Genomic DNA, 20,283 nt, shown 5'->3' on the forward strand with positions numbered 1-20,283 from the left:
TGCTCCGAAGAGAGATAGTATTCAGTTAAGTTCTAATGAACTTTGAGAGTAAGGAGAGATTTAAGATGCGTAATCAGATAGAGATGAGAGATGTAATTGATAGATTCAGAAGTTGTATAGAATAAGTAAGATTGAGCTCTATTTATAGAATCTCAAGAGTTACACCGGATCACATCTCTAAGAGTAGTTATGCAAGGCATACTGGACAATAGATAGTATTACAATAAAAGTAGATAAAGTAAAGTAATCTAGTAAGTAAGAGTGACTGCGGTTGATGATGACTTCGGGTGAAGTTGCTGAAGAAGGTCTGACTGCGGATGCTTGATGGCTACGGTGGCTGAATTTTAAGAGGGTCACTTTTATGATTCAACAGTCCTCAATCTATACCAAACCCTAAAAGTCAACAAAAGTCATCAGGAGGGAGTACGCTGCGCGTTCCACCTGCCTACGTTGGGCGTACTCGGCTGCTATGCAGAATCGGGGGTGCTCGACCCCTACGCTGCGCGTACTGGGGTTACGCCCAGCGTACGCCCCAGTTTCACACTCCTTACAATATTTGTCTTAATCAGTTAAGACATGGACTCATATATCAGATCTGGTCACTCTAATGTCTCTTAATCCATAAAGTCAGCGACTTTAAGCATTTGCATAGTTGAAAAGGTCACCAACACTCAAAACACACAACCTCTTTCCTTAAGAAGCTCACATCTCATGCACGGCTCACTATTAACGTCTAAGATAGGATCTTTATGACTCTATATCACAATATACACTAAAAAGGGGTAGATCAAGGTCTTTGGAGCTCATTTACTCATAAAGTCTCCACCTTTTAGGGCTAAAACCCTAAATACACCAAATGAATGAACCAAAGCAAAGGATAAGAAAGCTTGAAGCTTTATACCTTTTTAGGAAGCCTTTCGCGTAGCTAAACTCAGATCCAAACTCTTGGGCTCTCACTCCTTCTCTTCCAAGATCTTTCGTCATCCATCACTCGCTGCCCTACCTCTCCCCAACATATGGGGGTCCAACACCTCCTCCCATTAAGGAGCTCAAAAAGAGGCATGCCGATACTAGAATGGTGGTTGTTGTTATAAGAAAACTCAGCCAGAGGTAGGTATGTGTCCCAACTTCCACCGAAGTCCATAACACATGCTCGAAGCATGTCCTCGAGCGTCTGAATCGTCCGTTCACTCTGACCATCTGTCTGTGGGTGGTAGGCTGTGCTAAAATGCAATCGCATACCCAACTCCTCATGGAACTTCTTCCAGAACCTGGAAGTAAATCGCACATCCCGATCTTATACTATAGATATCGGCACCCCATGTCGAGCTACCACCTCTCTCACATATATCTCTGCCAGCCTCTCTGCAGAAGAGCTCTCACTAATAGTAAGAAAGTGAGCGCTCTTCGTCAACCGGTCCACAATCACCCAAATCTTGTCGACGCCCTGCGCGGTCCTCGGCAACTTGGTGATAAAATCAATAGAAATTTGTTCCCACTTCCACTGGGGAACCTCTAGTGGCTGCAACATGCCATGAGGACGCTGGTGCTCGACCTTAACCCGACGACAGGTCAAGCACCTCTCGACTACCCACGCAACGTTCCTCTTCATACAGGGCCACCAATAATCTCTCTTCAGGGCCAAATACATCTTAGTGGCCCCGAGATGGATCGAGAATCTCGGTCTATGCGCCTCCTCCATCAGCGTGTGTCGAGCTCCGCCCATATAGGGCACCCAAATCGTCCCCTGGAAGGTCATAAGTCCTCGACTGTCCGTCACAAACTCGGACACCTGCCCAATCATCCGCTTCCTTTTGCAGTTCTCCAGTTTCATGGCCTCCGCCTGGTCTTTTCGGATGATATCTAAGACTGGATTTATCATTGTCATCCTCATACACACGTCTCAGATCGGAGTACTCTCTGCTCTATGGCTCAAGGCGTCGGCTACCATATTAGCCTTGGCTGGATGATATAGATCTCCCAGTCGTAATCTTTCACCACATCCAACCATCTCCTCTGCCTCATGTTAAGGTTGGGCTGATCCATAAGATACTTCAAACTCTTATGGTCCGTGTATATGGTACACCGAACCCCGTACAGATAGTGACGCCCGATCTTGAGGGCAAACACCACTGCCCCCAACTCTAGATCGTGGGTGGGATATCTCGTCTCGTGAGGCTTCAACTGTCTCGATGCGTACGCTATCACGTGCCCTCTCTGCATCAGTAGCACACCCAAGCCCATAATAGATGCATCGCAGTAAACCACAAAATCCTCCATTCCCTCCGGAAGGGCCAACACGGGAGCCTCGCACAATCTCTGGCGAAGGGTTTCAAATGAGGTCAGTTGCTCGGGACCCCAAGTAAACGCAACCCGCTTCCGGGTCAAACTGGTGAGAGAGACGACAATCTTGGAGAAATCTCTTATAAATCTCCGATAGTATCTGGCCAGTCCTAGAAAACTCCTGATCTCGGTGGGGGATCTCGGCAACTCCCATCTCATAATTGCCTCAATCTTGGCCGGATCGACCAAAATACCTTTCTTGTTAACGAGGTGTCCCAGAAATTGGACCTCTCGTAACCAGAAATCACACTTGGAGAACTTGGCATAGAGCCTCTCCGATCTCAGTATACCTAGAATGTCTCTCAGATGTTCCTCATGCTGCTCTCTGGACCTCGAATACACCAAAATATCGTCGTTGAACACAATCACCGAACGATCCAACATGTACCTACACACCCGGTACATGAGATCCATGAACGTTGCCGGTGCATTGGTGAGCCCGAAAAGCATCACCACAAACTCATTGTGCCCATAACGTGTCCTGAAGGTCGTCTTCTGGACATCCTCCTCACGTACTCTCATCTGATGATATCCGGACCTCAGATCGATCTTGGAAAACCAAGACGCCCCCTGTAACTGATCGAACAAATCGTCGATCCTCGGAAGTGGGTAACGGTTTTTGACCGTCAACTTGTTCAACTCCTGGTAATCAATGCACATCCGGTGTGAACCATCCTTTTTCTTGACAAAAAGGATCGGGGCTCCCCACGGTGAACTACTCGGCCTGATAAACCGCTTCCCCAACAGCTCCTGCAGACGTGAGGATAATTCCTGCATCTCCGGGGGCGCAAGGCGATAAGGTGCCTTGGCAATTGGCGCCGCACCCGGTACCAAATCAATCCGAAACTCAACCTGCCTCTCGGGAGGTACTCCTGGCAACTCCTCGGGAAAAACATCTGGGAATTCGCAGACTACTTGAACATCAGCGACAGAACTCGGTCTCTCAGTAGCAACTCACGTATCCATCACATACGCTACAAAACCCCTACAACCCTGTTGTAGACTCTGTCTCGCCCTGGCGGCCGAACAAAATGCCGACTCAGATCGGGTACCCTCACCACATATTGTGAGCACTCCCCCACTAGGGTCTCGTATGGTCACCAACTGACGCTCACAGTGGATCACCGCTCCAATTCGACTCAACCAGTCCATGCCCACAATAACACAGACATCCCTCATCGCAATCGGTACCAGATCTATCGGGAACTCAACACCGAAAATCTCAAGTATACATCCCCGAATCACATCAGTAGCAAAAATCGCACGCTCGTCGGCTATGGAAACTCGCAGACGTCTACTCAATGCCTCCCGTCGGATGCTGATGTGACGACTAAATTCTAACGACATGAAAGATCGACTCGCACCCGAGTCAAATAACACTAAAGAAGGTACATTACTCACAAGAAAAGTACCTATGCATATCACAATATAAGCAGAACCTATCTCAACAATAGAATAAGTAAAAGAATACATACCAGCCACAACATCAGGTGCTGCACGGACCTCCTCCCATGTCAGCTGGAAGGCTCTCCCGCGAGCCCTCGGTACCTCGGCCTTTGCTGGCCGACTCTCAGTAGCTCGTGTAGTAGCAGGGGCAGATCCTTGTGTTGATCCCTGTAACAGCTGCGGGCACTCAGCCTTTCGGTGGCCAGTCTGGTTGCAGTGAAAACAGACCATGAACGCCTTCGGGAAATCCTTCGCTATATGCCCCTCCTTGCCACATTTGTAGCAAGCGCCTTCTCGACAGATCCTCTCATGTCCCTTGCAGCACTTCACACAAGTGCGGCCCTTCTGGCCTCCAGATCTCGAATCAGCGGGCTTTACCCGCTTGGCTGCCGGCTGAGACTGTGTCGGTCGCCTATTCCTCCTCTGACACTCCGCCTCTTCCCTGCCCTGAGTCTCTAGCTCAATCTCCCTCTTCTGGGCATTTTCCTGGAGCTCAGCAAATGTCTGGTATGACGAGTTCGCCACGAACTCACGAATATCCCTCCTCAGTATGCTCAAGTACGGACTCATACGTGCTTGCTCGGTAGACACGTGCTCAGGGCAAAACAACGCCCTCTTATGAAACATCCTCGTAATCACCATCACAGACTCAGTCCCCTGCTTGAGGGACAAGAACTCATCGTCCAACCGTTCCCTCTCCACCGGGGGAACATACTCGTCTCGAAACATCATGGTGAACCTCTCCCAAGTCACTGCGGTAAGCTCGGCAGGAGTGAAATCAGCTGTCACAAACTTCCACCAGTCCTTCGCTCCCAAGCGAAGTTTGTTCAGCGCGAACCATACCCTCAAATTCTCAAGACAGGAACAAGTGTAGAAACATCCCTCTATGTCAGAGATCAATCTGATCGTTGCTATCGGATCCTGAGTGCCATCAAACTCTGGTGGCTTAATGTTGCTGAGCTCTCGGTACAGCAACGAGTCACCTCCCTGTGGCCTAGCAGCAACGACGGCTGCGGTGGCGGCAACAGCAGCAGCCTGAGTGACAGCAACGTACCGCTCATCAAATGTCTCAATCAGGGTGGTCTTAATAGACCCAAACATCTCGGGAATCTCTGCTCGAATGGCTGCGTCTACCACCTCATGAATCATCCTCCGGATCTCATCGTCACTGGTACCACTGCCCCCTAGGTTGTGGCGCGTACCCACCATGATGTCTCTGTAATACAACACAAAAGTAATCAGAGACTCGCTTGGGTATACTCACATTCGATCACTTCCCCTACTTGTTTCCTAACATCCCAAGGATTCTTACTTGGACTGCTCACCGACCCAGTGTTTTCAGTAGTACGGGCCTAATACTACCTTCCACACTACATCTGTGTTCACCCCAAGTTTTCCTCCTGGGATTCCAGTTTGCAAGTACTCTATACATCGACAACGTCAACTACTCTCGTAGTAGATCTATTGTAAGCTCTCTTCTACTACATACTCGTACTCAAGCAAACCACAAATAGGAGAACCCCTAGGCTAAGGCATCACAAATCAGGCCACTCTAGTCCTAAATCATGAAATACCTAGCCTGTCTCTAGCATGCATAACATATCTCATACCATCTCATAATACATAAAATAAGGGTATTTTGGGAAATCACCGTTCGGGCGCTGGCTGATTGTACACATTGCTTGTCTCCGCTTTTTCTTAAAATCTCTTACTCATTTTAGAAAAATCGTTTCCTTTTGAAAACTTTTTCTCAAATCCTCAGTTTGAGTCCATACATACCCGATAGTGTATCCGAATCCCTCAAACCACGGCTCTGATACCAACTTGTAACGACACGAAATTTCAAACCAAACTTTTTATTTTTAATTTCATAAAACACACATTATATTTTTAAAACATCAAATATCAGTTAACAAAGTTTTCAAAACATTATGTCAAATTCAGGATCCACAAGATAACTCTATCTCAAATGTGTGCGTGTGTACAATCATGCCGGTGCCTTCCCGCGGTCCTCTGAAATACCTGAAACACATATCACATAACACAGTAAGCACGCATGCTTAGTGAGTTCCCCAAAATACCACATACATATAATTAGCCACTTGAGGCTATAGCTATAAGAGAGCTTCCGGTCAATGTGTCTCAGTGGGGCCTTCCGGTCCCACAACTCTGGTAGACCTTCCGGTCCTACCGATGATGACCTTCCGGTCCAAACCCTGTTGACCTTCCGGTCCAAACCATGGAAACATATACTTATCACATAGAACATATATCTCATAACACTTATAAACAAATAAGACCTTTCGGTCAAACATAATTACCACTCGGGGTAAGGTATAGTGAGAAGAATCACCTCGTAAGCTAATGAATGAAAATCTCGTACTCGGGATCTCGGACTCTACCCACCGCTCTAGCCTCCGCCTAACACATAATAGTTATCCCTACTTAATATTGGCCCCCAAAAAGCTAGATTAACCCTTTTACAACTCACAGAATGGTAAAAGACCACTTTACCCCTCCATTGGCTTAATAGTCCTCAATCTTGACCAAACACTAAAAGTCAACAAAAGTCATCAGCAGGGAGTACGCTGCGTGTTCCACCTCCCTACGCTGGGCGTACTCGGCTGCTATGCAGAATCGGGGGTGCTCGACCCCTAAGTTGCGCGTACTGGGGTTACGCCCAGCGTACGCCCCAGTTTCACACTCCTTACAATATTGGTCTTAATCAGTTAAGACATGGGCTCATATATCAGATCTGGTCGCTCTAATGTCTCTTAATCCATAAAGTCAGTGACTTTAAGCCTTTGCATGGCTGAAAAGGTCACCAACACTCAAAACACACAACCCATTTCCTTAAGAAGCTCACATCTCATGCATGGCTCACTCTTAACGTCCAAGATAGGATCCTTATGACTCTATATTACAATATACACTGAAAAGGGGTAGATCAAGGTCTTTGGAGCTCATTTACTCATAAAGTCTCCACCTTTTAGGGCTAAAACCCTAAATACACCAAATGAATGAACCAAAGCAAAGTATAAGAAAGCTTGAAGCTTTATACCTTTTTAGGAAGCCTTTCACATAGCTAAACTCAGATCCATACTCTTGGGCTCTCACTCCTTCTCTTCCAAGCTCTTTCTCCACCTCAAGATCACAAAGATGTACTCACAAGCTCCTAGATGCACTCTCCAGCTACAAGGACAAATATTTAGGGTTTAGCGGTTTTGGTGTCTGGAAATGGTGGCCAGAAATGACGCCATCATGTTCTTTATATAGGGCTCACCCCTCATTTAGGGTTTTCATCCTGAGCCTAGTACGCCCAGCGTATTCTATGGTATGCCCAGCGTACTGGGTGACCTCCGCGTCAAGAACACGCTCACGACTACGCGCATCGCACACTCCCATACGCCCAGCATACTCGATTATCACATAATCTTCTCAAGGACTAAATTTGACAACTTAAGGAAAGAAGAAGGGCCAAAGAGATATACCTGATTCCGGGATGTTACATTGTGAGCCATCACAAAATACCTAGTCCATTCCTAAAGGGGCATTTAAAGGAACCAAAAATCTTCTAGTAATGCTTTTGTAGAAGCTCCCACTTGAGAAAACACCGATTGCTTGCAAAAAAGTTGAAAATCTTATTGAAAGTAATAATTCAACAACATGCAACACTTTCCAGAAAAGGTTGCAGAAAGTGTTGTATTAGAGCCAACATCCCAAAAAAAGTCTGTCAACAACACTTTAGCGACAGTTTGCAGAAGTATTGCAATTTTCTCTGCACACTTAAAATGTTCTAAAATTGCTTTTTGATATTTAAAGAATGGCTCTATCTTCATTTTTTTGTTATATTATTGTATAAATAAATTATTTCTAAAAACTAATCTATTACTTACAAAATTAAACAAAGAAAACTATGCTACTTAATTCTTACATACCATATGAACAAATAAATATTACAACCATTTTTCAAGAAATCAACACAAACAACAACACAAAGGTCATTTTCTAATTTATGCACACCATATATATATATATATATATATATATATATATATATATATATATATATATATATATATATATATATATATATAACAACTCTTCGTTTTTGTAAAACAACTTTTGTGACAAAAATTCATGTAAACTTTGTCACCATAAAATAAAAATTATAAAGTTGTTAAATAAAATATGTATGAATTTTTCTTGGAAAGAGAAAACCATCCATGTTTTCCAAAAACAAATGTTCATCAACTTAACAAATAATCTAACTAATCTTGCAAAAATGACTCTAATACTAATTGTTGAGTTTTTATTCAAAAGTTGTTTCATAAACAAATAGATAGCAACAGAAGACTTTAATTTAGAAAAAAATAAAACTATTTTTATTCTCACCAAAAGATCATTTCGCAAGAACTTAGAAATATTAGACATAATCAAAGAATAAGAAAGTGAAACGACATTTGAAGACTTTAGTTCCTTTCAGCAATTAAGAAGTTGATGAAGATGACTTTAAGCTCCACGTAAAAAGTTATCCAGAAGTATCCACCAACATTTAGCGAACTGGATAAGATGATAGTCTCCAGAAGAATAAAAAAAAGCTTTTGTTCCAAATGAGAGTTCAAGTAAAGTATCAAATTCTTCGTATATTGATTTTAACACTTTATGCGACAAAACTAAAGAGAATATAGAGATGCGAAGCTTAAATTGTCATTGTTTTTGGCCAGTAAAAGAAGAAATACATGCAAGAGTTTTAATCATCTTAATCCAAGTCATTACCCATTGAGTCTTGATGCTTTAATATACCATGCATCTAGCAACAAAATGCTAAAAGTGTAAGAACATGGTTTGATGATTAAATAAATGCAATCATGTATTTTTTTTCCCTTTATAGTCTTCTTGAATATTCTATAAAATGATGAAACTAGTTTTTCTATAAAAACTCTTTTAATTTTATAAATTATAAAACATATAAATTCATATAAGACAAAAACTGTTTTGGTCGAAAAAGATGTACATCACATAATAAATTACACCTTATGATATATTTCGATATATTTTGACACTTAACATTGAAAATTAATATCTCCATGAAATAAATAATTTCCAATTAATTACAAGAGATATATTTATTTATCAATAATCAAATTCTTATAAATAATTATTTGCATCAAGTTGTCGTAAGTGTGACCATTTAGGATCATATATTATCTAGCAATATCATTCTATAATGACTCTTGGGCATATAAATCTTTCATCAACATCTTTAGCAATAATGAATTGCCTTTTCATGTATCAATATCCTTAGTAATAGTAAATTGCATCATCATATATCAACATCCTTATATCAGTTACAAGGAATTGCTAACAATGTATCCACTTTAAAGAATTGAAATGTAAAAAATGTAACTATAACAAAAAACCATTTATATGTAAGCGAAACAGACATCGATCAGAAAAGCGTGCAGGTCGAAGCCAGATGCAAGTTGTATTCGGAAGTTTTCTTTCAAAAGGATATACCTATTTCTTTTGGTCAGATGATACGACCAATGAGTTGGAGCATATGTTTTTTTCATTCGACAACAATGAAGATCTGGTGTGCATTTCCACAAGTGTTAATGATGGATATAACGTATAAGACAAACAAGTGTAACATGCATGTTCTTGAGACTATTGGTCTCACTTCAACAAACACAACATTTTCCATAGATTTCGTGCTTATGGACAAAGAAAAGGAATCAAATAATAGATTGGCATTAAATTGTCTTAAGTCCACATTGGGTGGATGTAATAGGCCACATGTAATCATGACAGAGAGAGAGTTAGCATTGATGAATGCATGTACAAATATATTCCTGACATCTAACTGGTTATTATGTAGATGATACATATTCATAAATATAGAGAACCACTATAAGATAACCTTAAAGTCTATGTGGTCATCATTTAAGATAACATGGGAGAATTTGCTTGGGTCATCATCAATGATAGCATATTTGAATAATTATGCTTACATTGGATCAATATTGCTCGGTTATGAGGATATTATTTATTTACTTATAAATATAAATATTTGCAATATTATATTGTTCGATGCTAACATAGTACTTGTCTTATTTTTGTAGTTGTTCTAAACTATCTCAATCAAACTTGGTTGGATAATTACAACGAAATGTTTTTATGATTATGGATGAACAAAATTGTACACTTCCATAACTACACTCACAACATAGTTGAGAGTCAACATCCCAAGTTAAAAAAAAAATACTTGGATTCAACTTACTCCATGTTGGATATATTTTTTGACCATATTAGACAAACAATTTAGTCATAATACACCACTATAAAAGCAAATTTAGAAGAAAAAAATTTAACAGAAAACATCAATACATGGATCTGTAGCTTTTCAAAGAGTGGTTGGTAGAGTTTCACATCATGTTTTACAAAAAAAATAAGATAAAAACTTGATCGACCTGACGTCATAGTTGTTGAGGCCGATTGTGACTGTCAACTACACCATAGTTGTGGGTTACCTTGTGCCCATGGAATCATGATCTATTATAATGGAGGCTAATGGATACCTTTGGAGTCTATTGGACCATTTTGGAGGAAGCTTGATTTAAACTCTATATTGCCAAGTAATAAAGATAATGAACCGCGTTGTGAAGAAGAAGTTGAAATGTAAAATAAATAAATAAGCTAAGCAGTCTAAAGACGGGAAGTTCACTTATGTGCGAAAACTAATGGATATTTTCATGTGGCCATCAACAATGGTTGCTGATCCATTTGTTTGTAAAATTACCTATGCATTTCTATGAAGGAGCACACAACAGGCAAAACAATCACAAACAAAGCCTTCGGTTCCGACAATTCAAGATCCAACACTTTTTGAAAATGTATAGATCCCTATATTTGACAAAAATGTTAAAAAGAAAAAAGAATGTCTTGTTAAGGTTAATGGGTAACAATAACACGTACAAAGTTTGCATATGTATATTCAAAGAGATTATCATCCACATGGGCATAGCTTCAATATTTGATTTGGAGGAAGGGGAGTCGAAAATATAATATGTATAAAAATTGGTGAGCAAGGGTGTCATAGCCAAAATTTTATATTTTTGGACCTAATATATATAAAATTAAAATATAGTGACTATTTCTAACAAAAAAATCATAGGGGGCTAAGGCCCCTTGCCCTAATAAAGCACCGCCCATGATCATCCAAATAGATTAATTGCTTTAGAATCATGATGATTTGGTTTTTGATTAAACCAGTTATGTTAAAATCTTAAAAAACAATTGAAAATATATCAGCCTATATGATATATTATAATAAAGGCGTGAAATAGAATTTTCGAAAGAAAGGGAAGTTATGCTTCTTTCCTGTCAAGGATCTTGATATAATTTTTTCAATGCCAAAAATAAAATGTTTTATGAAACGTTGACCAAAAAAAGATAGGAAGACTCATGCACACAAAAGTAAACCATATATGATGATGCAATCCATTGTAGTTATATGATGTATAAAGTTGCCATATTAAACTAATTGAAGTCAACTTGTAAAAAATAATAATCTATTCGTAGTATATATATATTTATCTTTTATTTATTATTAATAATATTTATATTTTTTCTATACCAATAATTTGTTTATTGCTTTAAAAGCATGGCGATTTGGTTTTAAGATGAAACCAGTTTTGTTAAAATCTTAAAAAACAATTGAAAATATATCAGCCTATATGATATATTATATAGTAATGGTGTGAAATAGAATTTTCGAATGAAAGGGAAGTTATGCTTCTTTCGTGTATAAGGATCTTGATATAATTTTTTTAATGTTAAAAAATGAAATGTTTTTTGATAAGATTGACCAAAAAAAGGAATGGAAGACTCATGCACACAAAAGTAAACCTTATATGATGATGCAATACGTATAAAGTTGCCATACTAAACTAATTGAAGCCAATTTGTAAAAAATAATAATGTATTTGTACTGGTATATTTTATATATTTATCTTTTATTTATTATAATAATATATTTTTTCTATAAAAATATATTTATCTGAAAATCATTGTTCTATTTTTTTTTTAAAAAAAATCACTCATATTTATTAAATTTTTTAGAAAAACTACTCATATAAATACCACTACATACAACCATATTTCTCACACAATTCTTCTATTCCTCTACTTACATACACATATTTGCATTGTTTTAAAATCCAAAAACCATGGACCTCCATCAAAATACCCCACCAAACTATCGACACCTCAAACCCGATAACACTTTTGCTAGATATTACTCTTCATCAATACCCAAATATGGTATCACTTTAAGGTGATTTTTTGAATTTGCTTCAAGGTGATTCCTATATCCAACAAGCTCAACTTTTTCAACAATCTTATCAACCTTTCTCACCCTATCAACAAGCTTTTCCACAACAATTTCAATCCATTTTTGTATACTAACAACCTTTCCAACCATAACGACAACCTTCACAACCACAACCACCAGATTCACCGAATTTAGTAACCGAAACATAACCTTCATCACCACCCCGACCAAGAAAAATGAAAAAAACACATGGTTAGTGATGACGTATCCTACCAGGAATACGTCGAAATTAACAGAACTATCAGTCTAGTAGACGGTTTGGACAAAGGACAGCATATGTCTAACGCCGCATCCCGCCCTCGCTCTCGCGATCTCGTACTCGTTCCTTGGCGCCCAAATGCCAAGGTCAGCGTCATGACAAAATAGTACCAATTGCCTCCCAGAGCGACAGGTGTAGCGCTCAAGGAGCCGCTCTTGGCGAACCTGCACTAATAGCAAACAACCACTCACGAAGTACGATCTACCAATAAAAGCCCACCTATCCCTGCCAAATATGAAAATGTAGAAGATACTGTCGGGGATCTGCCCCCTGACCACATGTATAAAAGGGTCTGTTCTCCTCCAAGAGAAGGGATCAAAAAAACACGAACCTTTCACTTTAACCCTATTTCCCATCACCCTCTAAGAAACCAACTGACTTGATCATTGGAGCCTCGTTCCGGGATTGCCTCCCGGAAGACGACTGATGATCTTGTTTCCATTGCTGTGATTTCTAGGTTATTTCATTCCTTTCTGCAAGGAGACCGAGTCAATTCGGAGACCTATACCAATAGTTGGTGTCATCCGGACATGCACCCAGTACGGCACAACCCACTTCGCAACATCAGGCGCTGGAAATGACGGATAAACGACCGACACGACAGGAAAGTGACGATAATAGCCTGGTTAGACCAATGCAGTCCCTCGACGGAAGCGGCTCGTCGACACTGGAAGGGCAGCCGCCCATACAAACACCGCTTGTGCCACCAGTCGGCCCTACGACGGAGTTCATTGCTAGTCTATGGGGACCTCTGCCCATCGCAACGGAACATCCGACCGCGATTACCACCACAGAGCCTCAAAGAGCGCCGACCACCAAATCACAACAAACAGCAGATCGACCACATCCATCGGTGCGACAGGTGGGGACCATCGCTTGGTCCCCCGACACCATTATATTAGCCGCACCAACTGGAGGCCATCAGTCTTCCCCGATGGTCGTCGTGTCGCATATCCCGCTATTTGCACAACAACCACCGTTCAACCCATATTCATACCACTACAATGGCGTGTATCCTCAACACAGCCATAAACCCACAACATTCAAAGCACACCAACACGAGGGATGAATACACACACCACGATGCTAACAGAGCCAAGTTCGCAGCCGAATCAGCTGATGCACGCGTACCCCACACATGTATTGTATATGCCTCAAGTGACCATGTACAACCACGGGTACCATTATGAGTACGACCAAGGGTACAACAGCCTATACCACATGCAACAGGCGATGGCCAGCACAGCACCCAACTACCCGTATATGAACAGCCCCATAGCGAGTATCAGCTCAGTGTTCTGTCAAGAGCTATTACAGTATGAAATACCGCATTCCGCCATGATACCAAACATCCCAAAGTATGATGGCACGACATATCCTGAAGAACACATAGACACCTAGGAGTGGACAATGACATCCCTTCGGATGGACAAGAGATTTACATGCACCTACTTCCCGGTCACGCAATCGGGAAATGTTAGGAAGTGGTTCAAGGCACTACGCCCGGGAAGTGTCTCCTGCTTCGAACTGTTAAGGTACCATTTCCTCCATAATTTCATGCAATTAAGGAAAGTCAAAGAAGATGCCAACTCCATCATGACATGCAAGCAAAAAGAGGGAGAATCCATTCGAGCATACTATGATCGGTTTACCCTAGCGACTCTGAGCATTCCCGACCACGAAGAATTTCTAGTCACTAGCGCCTTCGCCCAGGGGCTACTCTCAGGCTCCCTGTCAAGGAAGATGCAAGGAACAATGCAAAATCTAGGGACGAGCTCAAATACAGGGTCAAAAAATACCTCATGGATATCGAGGGAGAAGAACGCAAACAAGCCAATCTAAAAGCCGTAGCAAATGCCTACCTCAAACAAGAGTCAGCCGGCTCGCACTATCGTCATAGTCATAAGGAGCACAATGATGGAAGCCATGATAAAGATAACAGACATTCGAGACACTTATCTCGTAGATTCCGCCCATTCGTCAAGGATGAGCCCAGGAGCCATAAGATGGAGGTACACGTGGTAGAAAAAACCCCTCAGCCGACGGAAAATGAGAAAAGAAAATATTGCGAATACCACAAGAGCAAAACCCACGACACTGGAGACTGCGCGATCCTCAAAAAAGTAGTAGAAGACAAGCGACTGAGTGGAGACTTTACAGAAATCACAAAGACTCTACGATCAAAGTTCGAAGTTGAACGAAAAGACGGGAGAACCTGGAAGGTGGCAAATAAACAACCAATCAAAAAGGAGGAAATCTTCGCAATTGAAATCCCCGGGAACAGAGCCACGCATCGATTGGCTGCCAATGGCGTCGACGGCTAGGCCGGCGATACTCTCAACATAAGTTTCTCATCGGAAAACCCACGAGTGCCCAACTGGGACCCCACAGATCCAATTATAATCCCAGCCCTCGTACAACAACATCAGATCTGGCGAGCCCTGACGACGGAGGTAGTAGCACCGAAGTCCTCTACGAGCACTGTTTCGAACGACTCCCGCCATTATGGAAGGGAATACTAAGAGAACAAACCCGAGCCCCACTCGTTGGCTTCACAGGACATAATCTATGGCCACTCGGGACCATAAACCTCCCGTTGACACTACTCATCCATGATGGAAAGGAAAGGGTAATGAGGATAATCGAGTTCTCGGTAGTTAAACATAAGTTAGAAGACGATATGATCCTAGGGTGACCTTATCTCTTCCACCTATAAGCCATCCCGTCAACAATACATGGTACAGTAAAGTTCAGAACAACCAACAGCTCAGCGACAATAACAGGCCTAAGCACACAGGCAAAACCACTTCGGGCGATCGCCGTTTGGGCTACTGCGCATCCCAAGAAAACGACACATAAAAATAACTAACACCTATACGGTCAAGCACAAAAAACCAAATATCTACACTGAAGACCAGAGGAAAGGCCGCCAACCCCAAACGAACAACCCGAAGGGAAGGGTGCGATGGCAACAACAGTGTCACTCCAGAAACATCAAGGATCGTCATCATAAACACCAAAAAAGGTTGGAGATCACTGAGCGTACCTGCACGCCTTCACACAACAATGGATCAGAGCATGGTAAAGAAGGAAACAAAGGAACATACGTGCGAAGTCACAGAGATTGACTGGAAACACAAGCAAGGAAACGCCAGCACTGGAGTAGAGAGGATAGGAAATTACCCCAAAAATGAGTATGCGGACAGGAGACTCACTACAAGCATAAGAGTCCGCAACTAGAAGAGGCTTCCCCCAGGACGGAACCTAGTCAATAACCTCGCAAAAAATAGAACTAGCAATGAAAGAGTCATGCAGAATAAGGTAAAACTGCCCAAAGGTGATGGCGAGGCGACCAAAGCCGGATAATGGAGGAAAATGAAAATCGTCTTCCGAAAGAAGACATCCCAGAACCAGCCAATCACGGCTCGCATACGAGCAAGAACAAGGGAAAGCTTACAGGCACGAGCTACCAAAGGACACAAACCAAGAAGGACCAAGAAGAAGAATTCGTCCTAACGACCTGGGAACCCCAAAGCCCCAAGTCTTAACTCGAGCGGAGTCAATGCAAGGGGCCAAGTGATCAAACTCGTAATGGATAATCACGCCCCAACTAATCAGTCCAAGAGCTAGAACTAGAATAACAAAAACTACCGGACTCCAGATACTTATCTAACAATGTAGATGGCTCCAAGGCACCAAAAAAATATACAATGAAAAGAAAATTTGTAGCGAACGAGTATCGACATACTTTCGTACACATGGAAAATAAAAATGGGCTAATCACCCGTACTACCCAACACAAAACCAGCGAAAAAAATACAATCATAGGCCTCAATGGCTCATCAATTCTCCCTAATAAACATGGCGACGAGGTCAGGAGAGCTGCAGCTCCTGATCACAATAGGTAAGAGGCATTAAAGGATCATAACCTTTCCCTCGAAATGCATAATGCCTAAGCTCTTAGACCTTGAGGTGATGATCTCGGTCTTGCTTAGACAACTAGGGCCGAAGTACGACTCCCCTTGACCCAGGTCTTAGAGAAAAGCCCAAAAGCGAAGGCCTTTAGCTAGGAAAGAAGCCCTAACGGAACAGACCAGCCATAGTTCGCACCTACATGCTAGCTAAAGCCTCGATTCACATAAACCAACCTAAGGGCGTGTTGGATAAGGTGTCTAAGTCCATAACTATTTCAGGTATGTACTTGACCTGACCCGGCATGGTCCATTTGGGTTGCATGGCATCATGCATTTGGATAGACTAAATGAGAGAAATAACACTTGTGGTTTATTAATATATTATAAGTTCTAATATATTAATAGTATTATTTAATTAGTATTGATCAAGAATTAATCTAGGATTAATTAAGTGATCAAAAGATGACTAATTAAATATATAGGTTGATTATGTAAATCATCCATAACTTATATAGTGGGCTAAAAGGCTCCATGGATAATCAAGTTGGGTTAAACCCATTGGATGCTCCATAGAGGCTCCGTGGGAGTTACAAACCCATGGGTCATGGAAATGAAGAGTCATGCCACATTAGGGTTTACATGGTGTAACCCTAGATGTGACACACTATATAAAGAACATCATACTCACCAAAATCGGCTACACATATAGTTACAAGAGGGCTTGGCCAATTTTTGCAAGTGTTACACTTCTCTCAAGTTTACTCCAAAAGCATTTGGTGTTGTGTGAAGCATTTGAGGCATCACACTTGGGGTGCTAGGCTCTCAAGGTTTCAAGGAATCATAACAACTACAAGGTATGTATTTCAAGCTATCTTTTATATTTTAAAGTTCCCCATGTATGCTAGATAGGTTTATGAACCTTGGAAAAAGTATTTCCACGTATTTTAGACAAACATAGATCCAAGGTTTTCTAGGGTTGCATGTACACTTAGGAGTGTTAGAATTGCTCAAAACCCTTCAGTGGTATCAGAGCCTAGGCTTGTTTGTTTGTTATTTGTGCAAAATGTGTTAAAAAATCGAAACAGCTTGCTGTCTTGCGACTGAACTCGCCGAGTCCATGGGGGGACTCGACGAGTCCAAGTGTAAATTCATCCTACTCGTCGAGTAGGTTCATGCACTCGACGAGTAGGAGGCCCTGACAGCAGATTTTCGACTTTTGTTGCTGGAAATGGACTAGAAACATTACCCTAAACTGTTTTGGTGTTTTAAAACTTGTTTTAGATGGTGTAATGTTTATGCTAATCCATTTACAATGGCAATAATAAAAAATTACAAGTTTTTTAAAAGGATTTATGATTCTTGAAAATGTTCATATTCATGTTCTTGAACTTATGAAGATTAGATGATCATAGGAATTGTTTGTAACCTACTTGGTAGTTTAATTCATGATCATTATGTGTTTTAATGGAGTCCATAACTTGTCCTTAAGTTATGGAAAACCAAATGTCACACTTTAATAAAAGCCATTAAAAGAACACAAGGGTTATAAAAACGAAGAGTCTTCATTTTTTAATACTCAATTAACTCATAAGTTATAAGAAATGAAAAGTTTTGAAAGTTTACAAAACTTGCCCTCAAGTTTTGGAACAAGTAAAGTCATGATTAAAACTTTAGTTCCAACCCTTAGAATTTTAAAAGTTCAAATTCAACCCTTATACTTTATAATATTATAAGTTAATAATATATATGTATAAGATCATGTCGTCTTACCGCTAGTACGCCTCATTCACGAAGCCGGTCTATAAGGGGGGTATAAGGTTGTTGCCTATAAAATGGCAACTTAATGGCTGTCCACTCTCCCCAACCGCTTCCTTGACTGGTGGAAGGTCGTTAGCCTAACGGGTAGGACAGTGACTTAAAATTCTCATTAAAAGTATAATGATTATTATAAAGTAACTAAATGTTTTATAAAATTCCTAATCTTAGTTACTTTAGGAAAATGTGAATAAGGTGCTAACCCATGAAATTACACTTTGCACTTTGATTAAGTCGTTGGTGGAGCGTGTGTGGTTAACTGGCACACTAACTTGGGCTTAAAAAGGTAGGCAAAGGGTGACTTAAGGTTTTTCATAGGTCGGTGGAGCGCGTGTGGTTAACCGGCACATCGATTGAGTGAAAAACATTAAGGGCACCAAGTGATTTGCATGGTTATTTCACACCTTGTTTTGTGATCTTCGGTATCCCAGTCACAAAACATGAAGGGCACACTCGAGATTGAAACATGCCATTGAAAAGTTCAATGAATCTCAAAAGAATCTAGGAATTTCTAAAATCCATATAAAACCTAATAATTTATATTTCGTTTTCATGGTGGAAATTGGTGAATCGTCATTCACCTACCTTTCAAATATGTTATAGCTTGGATTACGACATCCCTCTTTTAAGTTATTCTAACTCTTGGGTCCTTGATACCGGTTGCGGTATTCATATTTGTTCTGATATGCAGGGACTAAGAAGAAGTGAGAATGTGGAGCATGGAAAGATAAACTTGATCATGGGGAATAGGAAAGTTTCACCTGTCACCAAGATTGGAGTTTACAGTTTGTTGCTTAGTAGTGGGTTTACTTTAGATTTGAATAAATGTTGTTATTCGCCAGAAATGGCAAGAAATGTTATTTCCTTTCATGCTTTGTACAAACAAGGTTTTACCTTTTCTTTTGATAATGAAATTGGTGGAATAAATGCTTTCTTTAACAATGTGTTTTATTTTAAAGCATTACCTTGTGATGGTGTGTATGAAGCTGTATCTGTTGTAGATGATTTAGGAAATAATGTGTTGTGTATTGATTCTACTAATGATAATAACTTGGATAAGGCATCATTATAGCATTGTCGTGTTGGACATGTAATCAAGAAACGCATAGGCCAACTCCAAAAGGATGTAGTCTTGGAATCATTTGACCTAAAGTCAGATGATAGTTGTGAATCATGCTTACTTGGAAAAATGACAAAGTCACCCTTCACAGGTTCTTGTGCTAGGGGTGAAGGTTTGTTGGATTTAGTGCACACGGATGTGTGTGGACCCTTCAAAACTGCCACAAGGGATGCTAATCGTTATTATGTGAGTTTTACAGATGATTATAGTAGATATGGATATGTCTACTTGATCAAGCATAAGTTAGAGACTTTTGAAAGGTTTAAAGAGTTGAAACAGGAAGTCGAGAATCAATTGGGCAGGAACATTAAGATGCTCCGATCCGATCGCGGTGATGAGTATCTTAGTACTGAGTTCCTCGACTATCTGAGGGAATGTGGGGTTGTCTCACAATTGACACCTCCCAGGACACCACAGTTGAATGGTGTAGCTGAGAGGTGTAATCGAACCTTGTTGGACATGGTTCGTTCCATGATGAGTCGAGTTACGCTACCAATCTCATTTTGGGGGTATGCCTTAGAGACTGCCGCCCATATCCTTAATCTGGTCCCTACAAAGAAGGTTGCCAAAACACCTCACGAGATGTGGACTGGAAAAGTTCCTAGTCTAGCCGACATCAAGGTTTGGGGTTGCGAGGCTTTCGTGAGACGCGAGACTCACGATAAGCTCGAACCTCGAAGTGAGAGGTGTATTTTCATCAGCTACCCACAGAAATCCTTTGGTTACCTCTTCTACAGACCTAGTGAGAATGTGGTCTTTGTAGCAAGGAGGGGTGTCTTTCGAGAACGAGAGTTCATAAGCCAAGGAAACAGTGGGAGACAAATTGACCTTGAAGAAATTCAAGAGTCAAGTGATGAAGGAACCTCAAACCCTAGCAGTCAACTTGAGGAGGAAACTCCTGTTGATCCAATTGACGAATCCGTACCTCTGAGGCGTTCCACAAGGGTTAGGAATGCACCTGAGCACTACTATGGTTTCCATATTACTGCGG

The sequence above is a fragment of the Lactuca virosa genome, chromosome 9 (assembly GCF_052849685.1).
Source record: "Lactuca virosa cultivar CGN04683 chromosome 9, Lactuca_virosa_CGN04683_v6, whole genome shotgun sequence".
In the NCBI taxonomy this organism is placed as follows: domain Eukaryota; kingdom Viridiplantae; phylum Streptophyta; class Magnoliopsida; order Asterales; family Asteraceae; genus Lactuca; species Lactuca virosa.